The sequence below is a fragment of the Akebia trifoliata genome, chromosome 7 (assembly GCF_017979445.1).
Source record: "Akebia trifoliata isolate Shusen 1 chromosome 7, ASM1797944v1, whole genome shotgun sequence".
Classification (NCBI taxonomy): Eukaryota; Viridiplantae; Streptophyta; class Magnoliopsida; order Ranunculales; family Lardizabalaceae; genus Akebia; species Akebia trifoliata.
In genome coordinates, this window is record NC_141381.1 from 20,693,007 (window position 1) to 20,705,220 (window position 12,214).

The window sequence follows — 12,214 nt, forward strand, 5'->3', positions numbered from 1 at the left end:
TCACGTTACAGGATTGGAAGGTATTAGGCACCAATCCTGCCTGGCAAATGCCGGTTTCTACTTTTTCCAAAAATTACATTACTAAAAATGACCTAAAAAAATAAAATAAAAAAATCTAATTTACCTGGATGATTGTGACTGTCGCTTCACTCAGAACTGATGTAGAACGTTCCTCGTGTGAGTCTTCCTGCTTTTGTTTCCGTTATTGGATCCACTTTTAATCTTCGAGATGAGGAATTCTCCTCCTAGAGCTGGATTGTTTTTTATGTTCTACGTGTTTTGAAGTTTTTTGGGTGTTTTTTGAGAATTTCTAGGTGTTTTTTGAGTAAAAATGGGATTTGGATGTTAGATATGAACTAGGGGGTTTAGATTTAGGGTTTTGGGAAGGCATTGGATATTTGCCTATTAATGGTCCATGGCGGGTAGGCAAGATGGACAGCCGAGCTTATGTATCCCAATTTTCTGTTAATGGTTATCTTTTTATTGTCGGGTTTTAGGTACTGCATTTGTTTCCTCCAAGCCATGATTGATTTTGTGATACATAGATGAAATAAAATAGATGACTTGTTTATGCGAAAATTTTATTTTATTGTTTTATTGTATGTTGGATTTTATTTCTTTTGAAAGATATTACTGCATGTTAGATTTACATTATGTTGTGCATAAAGATAAGCAATGTGACATCTGGCTGTTTGCTTTCTTCCATAGGTTTGGAAAGCAGAAGCTGGTGCCAGGTCCAAAAATTTGTAATGTTGTGAATCGTTTTCATATATTTTGACTACAATATCCTTTTCATGGATGGCCCTTGCATTGGTTACATGACAATGCCTTTTTTCCAGGACGGACATTGCTTTACCTCTGTTTTTGGGAATTCTTTCCAAGAAAATCCTTTTAGGAGATAATGAATGAGTTTCAATCAGAAAAAAAAAAAAAGGATATTAGTGAGTAGATTAAGAGATATCTACTCTGCTGTAATGTATATTTCTAGGGACACTATGATACGGTGTAGTTGTAATATCATTAGAAGTACAAAACTTGTTTTCTTTTAAGGAAGCTTCTTCAAAGATATGACATCAATTTCTTGCAACAAGTCCCATTATGAAGTTGTCTATGTTTATAGGAAATCTTTAATTATTAAACAAACCCAAAATATTGCCAACTATTACTTATCAAATATATATATATATATGGGAAATGTTCAGCAACAAACATTTTGACAAACATTTTGGCAAAACATTTTTCAAAATATGGGTTAGAGGTTTTGGAATGGGCTGATTGTTGGTGAGGATGCTCTCTACGGTGAGGAGATTATCATCACCAAAAATCAGCCCATTCCAAAACTTCTAACCCCATCAAAAATGGTTTACAAAAAATGGACGGTCCACAATTTTTCAACTTGTAAATTGGGGCGAGAAGTTTTGGAATGGGCTGATTTTTGGTGAGGATGATCTCCTCACCGTAGAGATCATCCTCACCAAAAATCAGCCCATTCCAAAACCTATAACCCATGTTTTGAAAAATGTTTTGCCAAAATGTTTGTTGCTAAACAGGACCCTATATATATATATATAGGGAGCGGTTCAGCGGCCCCAAAGTCTTCCAAATCTCATGCCTAGGTTTTTGCGCCGTTAGATTATAACGCATCCGACGGTTCAGCGCTAATGTTACGCTTTTATTATAAAACGTATGATATTTATAATCGGCTCCCTCAAATATTATATTATTTTCTTTTAACTCCCTCTCTCTTATCAAATCACTTCTCTATCTCTTCGATCTATCTTCTTCGTTCAAACAGAACGAACGTCTGTAACCCTTTTTCTTCGAAGATCTGTCAACCAACGAACCATCCTCTCTCTCTCTCTTTCAAGCAAGTTTTAGATCGAATGCATCTCGTCGTCCTCAGCCTTCTCTCGCCGTCGCCGTCAGTCCATTCGCACTATTTCTCTCTCAGCCCTCTCTCTCAAGTTTTAGATTCTCCACTCCCGAAGCTTCTCGTCATCTTCGGACCTCTCTCAGCCCTCTCTCGCCGTCACCGGCTGTCGCCGTCAATCCGACTCTGACTCAGATTATAAGTGGGTTTTTTATAATTGGGGATGTTAATGTGTTACTGTTAGTGGGTTTTGTCCAATTTTGATTAGTATAAGCTTGAATTTGAGTTCTTATGATTGCTTTAAGGGGGGTGAAATCTGGATTAATTGGAAGGTAGTCTTCTGATTTTTCCGTAAGTGGGTTTGTTATAATTGGGCTTATTATTGTGTTTTGTCCAATTTTGATTAATATAAGCTTGAGTTTGGGTTCTTATGGTTTGCTTGAAGGGGTATGGAATCTGGATTGATTCTAAGGTAGATTTCTAGTTTTTCTGTAACTGGGTTTTGTCCAATTGTGTTTCTAGTTTTTCTAAGGTAGATTTCTAGAAATTGAACTATTTTACGATGGAGATGGGGAGGGCTTCTGAAGAAATGTTGGGATGATTGTCTTGTAAAAACCGTTTTCAATGGTTGGATTTGATCAAAATGAAGGGAATACTTTTATAAAAAATCTATGAAAAAAAAAGAAGAAATAAAAGAAAATTTTGGAAATCTTTGTTGGATGATCATCATTTTGGGTTTGGATTCTATCTACAGTTGTAACTAGCCCCCATATTCTTTGCTTTTTTATCAATTTTTTTTTAAATGTTCATTTTCATCGCAGATTGGAAGACCAGTGATCTATGGCCTAGCATCGAAAGGAGAATATGGGGGGCAAGACATGTCATTGAGATGTTGAGGGATGAGCTTGAGCTTACCAAGGCCCTTAGTATGTGTCCCCAACATGCATGAGGGATATTACTAGGATCAATGTACAGACAGCGTGATCAGTTTCTATTATAGGTGTTAATTGTGTGCATTTGGGCTCTCTATTTTCATATTTTAACATTTTTCCCATTTGAGAAAGAAATTTGTAATGGAATACTACGGGTTATCCAATGAAGGAAATGGTTTCATTCTTCTACAATTATTTACCTTTTGTTTGATCAATCAATAGTATTGCTTTGTGCAAAGTAACATAGATCGGATGGTTAATATCACTTTATTATGTTGATTTCGATCTGTTAACCATCTTTAACTAGGGATGTTAATGGGTACTTAATTGATTGGATACCCATTTGAATCCAATATCTACAATTCTGATTTTAGGACAATGAAAAATAAAGGAATATTAAATTGTGTGGTGTTTGTTCTAGGCTTGCCGGGGAAGCAACACAAGCTTTTGGATGTTACCTTGTTGTGTACAACTGGACAAATTTGTTGAAAGGTGGCAACAACAGCAAATCAAAATTTCCCAAGTCAGACAAATCAATTCTCAAAGAACAGAAACACTCAAAGAACCGAACTAAAATGAAAAAATAAAAAGCTATAAAAAAAGGATTGATTGATTAAGTAACAGGAGTAAAGACCTTACTCTTTACAAAAAAGTAACAAATCTTTGTTGTAGTACAATAAACAAGATTGATTAAGTAACAAATCTTTGTTGTAGTACAATAAACAACATTGTACCCAAGAAACACACTTAATACAAAAAAAGGGCTGTCTCCATCATTAAACCTTCCTCCAATTTCACCTTCTGTTCGTGATACACTGAGCATACCGCAACTATGAAGAGTGCGCTGAGAGGTGCCTTGAGTGAAACACAATATATAGCAAACAGTCTTTGGCCAATCCAGTATATAACACAATCTGTATAAACATAATATATGGAATATGAGTCTAAATCTTCACTTAAGCATAGATACAAAAACTGTACGCTTCATAATATTTGGCTAATCCATAAAACAAGGAAAGATGAGAACAATATCCCTTTTAACAAAATTCATCATCATCAGAGCCTTATCCCAAATTTTGGGGTCAGCTTTAAAAAAAGATTACATCATGAAAGACAAATGAGATGGATGAGGAAAAGAATAGTCTAAGTCAAAGACAATAGAAACAAGCAATAAGAACTACAAAAGATGAGAACATTATCACTGCCTACCTTAATAGCTTTTTCTTGAGATGGTACAACGATTAAAGAGTCACCTCGTCTTCATATGGATTGCAATGATCTTTAAACCACAACCTCAAGAACCCCTGGTCACAATTCATTTGTCTGTAATTTGTTACTAACCCATCAAGGGTGCCCTCTCAACTAAGAAAGCCAAAAAACTAAAGTACATAAGAAACACAAACTTCCAACCAAACTACATTTCCTACATTCAGCCATAATTCATGTTCAAAAAGTATAAAACGAGTTATTTCAACAAGAAAAACAGACCTTCTCAACATTTTCAGATTCCAGACCAGTCTTGAAAAGCTCCTCACAAGAACATGCAATCCAATATTTGCTTGAATCAGCGGTAGGCACTTAAAAATTATAAAACACACCTTCCAATGCCAATAGTTATGCAAGCCATAATTAAAGGTATATATAGTAGCATTCCTTTCTATGCCTTCATTAGAAATTAAAACTAGGATTAAACCTCAATTCTCAACTGATGATGGTAGTGCAAACAATGGTTATGATATTACCAGAGAGTTTGAAGTAAGAAAATAAGGTGGTTACATGAAGAAAGATGATTTCACATTGAAATGCTAACTATACAACTCTTCCCCACCTTCTAGCTGCACTAACAAACCATATATGCCTACATAAATGAGTATGCACCCTTCCTATAATAAGATAAATATGTATTTGAATCCATGATTACATGGCTCTACAGGGATTTATTGTTTCAATCAGATGAATATGTACACCATCATCAGTTGAATACAATCGTTGTATAGCCATAATAAGTTCTCCAACGAGAACATCACTACATGAACCATATACCAAAACCACCACCAAATTACAGCTTTTGAAAGACCAAAAATAACAAAAAACAAACAGCATTCCTATTCTATAGGATTATCTGTATCATGGTATCAGTAAGCTCAAAAATATGTATTGCAAGTAACTATAAAAAGCCCTACTGATACTCTGGTTTTCAATATGCGATGGTATGCAACAATAAGTTACTCTAACTTGTTTTTGAAGCCTATATTAACACTTAAATACGATGTTTAACACATAGATGCGCACATGGCCATCAGACATCACTAGAAATAGCAAACAAATAATTCAGCCATAGCAGAAACAATCATTTATCCCACATTTAATGCCCAATATATATAAGAAGGTAATTCATTACAAGATAATCAAACAATTATAAACCCAGAAGAACAAAAACTCAAGCATGTATTAGTCGAAATTGGACAAAACCCGTTAACAGAAACTCATTAATATCCCCAATTATAACCACCTCACTAACAGAAACATCAGAAAACAACCTTAAAATCAATCCAGATTCCTTCCACCTTCAAATAAAACCATAAGAACCCAAACTCAAGCTTGTATTAGTCAAAATTGGACAAAACCCATTAACAGAAACTCATTAATATCCTCAATTATAATGAACCCAGTTACAGAAAAACCAGAAATCTACCTTAGAATCAATCCAGATTCCATACCACTTCAAGCAAACCATAAGAACCCAAAATCAAGCTTATATTAATGAAAATTGGACAAACCCATTAATAGAAACACAATAATAAGCCCAATTATAACAAACCCACTTACGGAAAAATCAGAAGACTACCTTCCAATTAATCCAGATTTCACCCCCCCTTAAACAATCATAAGAACTCAAATTCAAGCTTATACTAATCAAAATTGGACAAAACCCACTAACAGTAACACATTAACATCCCCAATTATAAAAAACCCACTTATAATCTGAGTCAGAGTCGGATTGACGGCGACAGCCAACGACGACGAGAGAGGGCTGAGAGAGGTCCGAAGACGACGAGAAGCTTCGGGAGTGGAGGATCTAAAACTTGAGAGAGAGGGCTGAGAGAGAAAGAGCGCGAATGGACTGACGGCGACGGCGAGAGAGGGCTGAGGACGACGAGATGCGTTCAATCTAAAACTTGCTTGAGAGAGAGAGGATGGTTCGTTGGTTGACAGATCTTCGAAGAGAAAGGGTTACAGACGTTCGTTCTGTTTGAACGAAGAAGATGGATCGAAGAGATAGAGAAGTGATTTGATAAGAGAGAGGGAGTGAAAAGAAAATAATATAATATTTGAGGGAGCCGATTATAAATACCATACGTTTTATAATAAAAGCGTAACATTAGCGCTGAACCGTCGGATGCGTTATAATCTAACGGCGCAAAAACCTAGGCACGAGACTTGGAAGACTTTGGGGCCGCTGAACCGCTCCCATATATATATATATATATATATGGCAGCGGTTCAGCGGCCCCAAAGTCTTCCAAGTTTCGTGCCTAGGTTTTTGCGCCGTTAGATTATAACGCATCCGACGGTTCAGCGCTAATGTTACGTTTTTATTATAAAATGTATGGTATTTATAATCGACTCCCTCAAATCTTATATTATTTTCTTTTAACTCCCTCTCTCTTATCAAATCACTTCTCTATCTCTTCGATCCATCTTCTTCGTTCAAACAGAACGAACTTCTGTAACCCTTTCTCTTCGAAGATCTCTCAACCAACGAAACATACTCTCTCTCTCTCAGTCAAGCAAGTTTTAGATCGAACGCATCTCGTCGTCCTCAGCCCTCTCTCGCCGTCGCCGTCAATCCATCTTTCTTCGCGCTCTTACTCTCTCTCTCAGCCCTCTCTCTCAAGTTTTAAATCCTCCACTCCCGAAGCTTCTCGTCGTCTTCGGACCTCTCTCAGCCCTCTCTCACCGTCGCCGGCTGTCGCCGTCAATCCGACTCTGACTCAGATTATAAGTAGGTCTTTTATAATTGGGGATGTTAATGTGTTACTGTTAGTGGGTTTTGTCCAATTTTAATTAGTATAAGCTTGAATTTGAGTACTTACGATTGCTTTAAGGGGGGTGAAATCTGGAATAATTGGAAGGTAGTCTTCTGATTTTTCCGTAAGTGGGTTTGTTATAATTGGGCTTATTGTTGTGTTTCTATTAATGGGTTTTGTCCAATTTTGATTAATATAAGCTTGAGTTTGGGTTCTTATGGTTTGCTTGAAGGGATATGGAATCTGGATTGATTCTAAGGTAGATTTTTGGTTTTTCTGTAACTGGGTTCGTTATAATTGAGGATATTAATGAGTTTCTGTTAATGGGTTTTGTCCAATTTTGACTAATACAAGCTTGAGTTTGGGTTCTTATGGTTTTATTTTAAGGTGGATGGAATCTGTAATATTTGAAGGGGCAGGTCACAGCACAAGACGTATCGACGATGTTGCAAAATGGGCAGAATAGCATAATTTTCCTGATTAACAATGGTGGGTACACCATAGAAGTTGTGAAACTAGTTAATTGTTCTAGAGGTTATGCTCTGCTCTTAGGTAGTCATATTGTGCTGCTTTTGAACCTTAACTCTTTGGAAAATAAACTCTTTTTAACATTAGGCATGTTGTGGTCATTCTCAATTGCCTATTAAATTATGGTTCCTAAATTTCTTGTGTCTATGATCCAGTAATGTTATTGACTGTTATTTTGATTTTTGATCGAATTAATTTAGTTATTCGAATTCATTTCCCTTCTTATTGCAGATATTAAGAGATCTTGGTGTCCGCACGATGAAGCTGATGACCAATCGACGTGTGCAACCTGTAGTATGCCATCACACATGTATGAGTGTGCTGAGTTCAGTTTTATGTTGGAAGTGAGAGCATCCTTGAGAGTTAGAAATTGAACTATTTTATGACGGAGATGGGGAGGGATTTTGAAGAAATGTTGGGATGATTGTCTTGTAAAAACCGTTTTCAACGGTTGGATTTGATCAAAATGAAGGGAATACTTTTATAAAAAATCTATGAAAAAAAAAAAGATGAAATAAAAGAAATATTTGGAAATCTTTGTTGGATGATCATCATTTTGGGTTTGGATTCTATCTACAGTTGTAACTAGCCCCCATATTCTTTGCTTTTTTATCAATTTTTTTTAAATGTTCATTTTTATCGCAGATTGGAAGGCCTGTGATCTATGGCCTAACATCGAATGGAGAATATGGGGGGCAAGATATGTCATCGAGATGTTAAGGGATGAGCTTGAGCTTACCAAGGCCCTTAGTATGTGTCCCCAACATGCATGAGGGATATTACTAGGAACAATGTACAGACAACGTGATCAGTTTCTATTATAGGTGTTAATTGTGTGCATCTGGGCTCTCTATTTTTCATATTGTAACATTTTTCCCATTTGTGAAAGAAATTTGTAATGGAATACTACGGGTTATCCAATGAAGGAAATGGTTTCATTCTTCTGCAATTATTTACCTTTTGTTTGATCAATCAATGGTATTGCTTTGTACAAAATAACATAGATCGGATGGTTAATATCACTTTATTATGTTGATTTTGATCTCTTAACCATCTTTAACTAGGGATGTTAATGGGTACTTAATTGATTGGACACCCATCTGGATCCAATATCTACAATTCTGGTTTTATGACAATGAAAAATAAAGGAATATTAAATTGTGTGGTCTTTGTTCTAGGCTTGCCGGGGAAGCAACACAAGCTTTTGGATGTTACCTTGTTGTGTACAACTGGACAAATTTGTTGAAAGGTGGCAACAGCAGCAAATCAAAATTTCCCAAGCCAGACAAATCAATTCTCAGCTAACAAAGAACAAAAACACTCAAAGAACCAAACTAAAATGAAAAAAATAAAAAGCTATAAAAAAAGGATTGATTGATTAAGTAACAGGAGTAAAGACCTTACTCTTTACAAAAAAGTAACAAATCTTTGTTGTAGTACAATAAACAAGATTGATTAAGTAACAAATCTTTGTTGTAGTACAATAAACAACAATGTACCCAAGAAGCACACTTAATACAAAAAAGGGATGTCTCCATCATTAAACCTTCCTCCAATTTCACCTTCTGTTCGTAATACACTGAGCATACCGCAACTATGAAGAGCACGCTGAGAGGTGCCTTAAGTGAAACACAATATATAGCAAACAGTCTTTGGCCAATCCAGTATATAACACAATCTGTATAAACACAATATATGGAATATGAGTCTAAATCTTCACTTAAGCATAGATACAAAAAATGGACGCTTCACAATATTTGGCCAATCCATAAAACAAGGAAAGATGAGAACAATATCCCTTTTAACAAAATTCATCACCATCAGAGCCTTATCCCCAATTTTGGGGTCAGCTTTAAAAAAAGATTACATTATGAAAAACATATGAGATGGATGAGGAAAAGAATAGTCTAAGTCAAAGACAATAGAAACAACCAATAAGAACTACAAAAGATGAGAACAATATCACTGCATACCTTAATAGCTTTTTCTTGAGATGGTACAAGGATTAAAGAGTCACCTCATCTTCATATGGATTGCAATGATTTTTAAACCACAACCTCAAGAACTCCTGATCACAATTCATTTGTCTGTAATTTGTTACTAACCTATCAAGGGTGCCCTCTCAACTAAGAAAGCCAAAAAACTAAAGTACATAAGAAACACAAATTTCCAACCAAACTCCACTTCCTACATTCAGCCATAATTCATGTTCAAAAAGTATAAAACGAGTTATTTTAACAAGAAAAACAGACCTTCTCAACATTTTCAGGTTCTAGACCAGTCTTGAAAAACTCCTCACAAGAACATGCAATCCAATATTTGCTTGAATCAGCGGTAGGCACTTAAAAATTATAAAACATACCTTCCAATGCTAATAGCAATGCAAGCCATAATTAAAGGTATATATAGTAGCATACCTTTCTAGGCCTTCATTAGAAATCAAAACTAGGATTAAACCTCAATTCTCAACAGATGATGGTAGTGCAATCAATGGTTATGATATTACCAGAGAGTTTGAAGTAAGAAAATAAGGTGGTTACATGAAGAAAGAATGATTTCACATTGAAATGCTAACTATACAACTCTTCCCCACCTTCTAGCTGCACTAACAAACCATATATGCCTACATAAATGAGTATGCACCCTTCCTATAATAAGATAAATATGCATTTGAATCCATGATTACATGGCTCTACAGGGATTTATTGTTTCAATCAGATGAATATGTACACCATCATCAGTTGAATACAATCGTTGTATAGCCATAATAAGTTCTCCAACGAGAACATCACTACATGAACAATATACCAAAACCACCACCAAATTACAGCTTTTGGAAGACCAAAAATAACCAAAAACAAATAGCATTCCTATTTTTTAAGGATTATCCATATCATGGTATCAATAAGCTCAAAAATATGTATTGCAAGTAATTTTATAAAGCCCTACTGATACTCTGGTTTTCAATATGCGATGGTATGCAACAATAAGTTACTCTAACTTGTTTTTGAAGCCTATATTAACACTTAAATACGATGTTTAACACATAGATGTGCACATGGCTATCAGACATCACTAGAAATAGCAGACAAATAATTCAGCCATGGCAGAAACAATCATTTATCCCACATTTAATGCCTACTATATATAAGAAGGTAATTCATTGCAAGAGAATCAAACAATTATAAACCCAGAAGAACCAAAACTCAAGCATGCATTAGTCGAAATTGGACAAAACCCGTTAACAAAAACTCATTAATATCCCCAATTATAACCAGCTCACTAACAGAAACATCAGAAAACAACCTTAAAATCAATCCAGATTCCATCCACCTTAAAATAAAACCATAAGAACCCAAACTCAAGCTTGTATTAGTCAAAATTGGACAAAATCCATTAACAGAAACTCAGTAATATCCTCAATTATAACGAACCCAGTTACAGAAAAACCAGAAATCTACCTTAGAATCAATCCAGATTCCATATCCCTTCAAGCAAACCATAAGAACCCAAACTCAAGCTTATATTAATCAAAATTGGACAAAACCCATTAATAGAAACACAATAATAAGCCCAATTATAACAAACCCACTTACGAAAAAATCAGAAGACTACCTTCCAATTATTCCAGATTTCACCCCCCCTAAAACAATCATAAGAACTCAAATGCAAGCTTATACTAATCAAAATTGAACAAAACCCACTAACAATAACACATTAACATCCCCAATTATAAAAAAACCCACTTATAATCTGAGTCAGAGTCGGATTGATGGCGACAGCCGGCGACGGCGAGAGAGGGCTGAGAGAGGTCCGAAGACGACGAGAAGCTTCGGGAGTGGAGGATCTAAAGCTTGAGAGAGAGGGCTGAGAGAGAGAGTAAGAGCGCGAAGAAAGATGGACTGACGGCGACGGCGAGAGAGGGCTGAGGACGACGAGATGCGTTCGATCTAAAACTTGCTTGACTGAGAGAGAGGATGTTTCGTTGGTTGAGAGTTCTTCAAAGAGAAAGGGTTACAGACGTTCGTTCTGTTTGAACGAAGAAGATGGATCGAAGAGATAGAGAAGTGATTTGATAAGAGAGAGGGAGTTAAAAGAAAATAATATAAGATTTGAGGGAGCCGATTATAAATACCATACATTTTATAATAAAAGCGTAACATTAGCACTGAACCGTCGGATGCGTTATAATCTAACGGTGTAAAAACCTAGGCACTAAACTTGGAAGACTTTGGGGCCGCCGAACCGCTCCATATATATATATATTTATATATATATATATATATATATATATATATATATATATATATATATATGGGTCGGGTTCCTGCAACACACATTGCGACACACATATAGACAACGTGTTTGTCTTATATGGGCAAAAATGTTTGGAATGAGCTGATTTTTTGTGAGGATGATCTCTGTGATGAGGGAATCATCCTGGCAAAAAATCATCCCATTCCAAAACTTGTAACCCCATCAAAATTGATTTACAAAAATTGGACGGTCTATAATTTTTCAACAAAAATTGGACGGTCTAGAAGTTTCATAATGAGCTGATTTTTAGCAAGGATGATCTCCTCACCACAGAGATCATCCTCACAAAAAATCAGCCCATTCCAAACATTTTTGCCCATATAAGACAAAACACGTTGTCTATATGTGTGTTGAAATGGTTGTCGTTTGAACCTGATATATATATATATATATATATAGGGAGCGGTTCGGCAGCCCTAAAGTTTGCCAAGTTTGGTGTCGAACATTTTTTGTAAATCACTTTTGATGGGGTTAGAAGTTTTGGAATAGGCTGATTTTTTGTGAGGATGATCTCACAAAAACTTAGCTCATTTTGA

The 12,214-nt window shown here is 35.7% G+C and overlaps 2 long non-coding RNA genes across 2 annotated transcripts; both read right to left on the minus strand.

The window, feature by feature from the left end:
* Positions 1-3,421: 3,421 nt before the first annotated feature.
* On the minus strand, positions 3,422-6,290 carry LOC147398367 (uncharacterized). Its single transcript, XR_015180161.1, has 3 exons — positions 4,291-6,290; positions 4,012-4,106; positions 3,422-3,716 (listed from the first exon to the last, which is right to left on the minus strand). It is a non-coding gene; the product is annotated as an uncharacterized LOC147398367 (long non-coding RNA).
* A 1,873-nt stretch (positions 6,291-8,163) lies between these two features.
* On the minus strand, positions 8,164-11,583 carry LOC147398368 (uncharacterized). Its single transcript, XR_015179847.1, has 3 exons — positions 9,614-11,583; positions 9,335-9,487; positions 8,164-9,039 (listed from the first exon to the last, which is right to left on the minus strand). It is a non-coding gene; the product is annotated as an uncharacterized LOC147398368 (long non-coding RNA).
* Between the last annotated feature and the right edge of the window lie 631 nt (positions 11,584-12,214).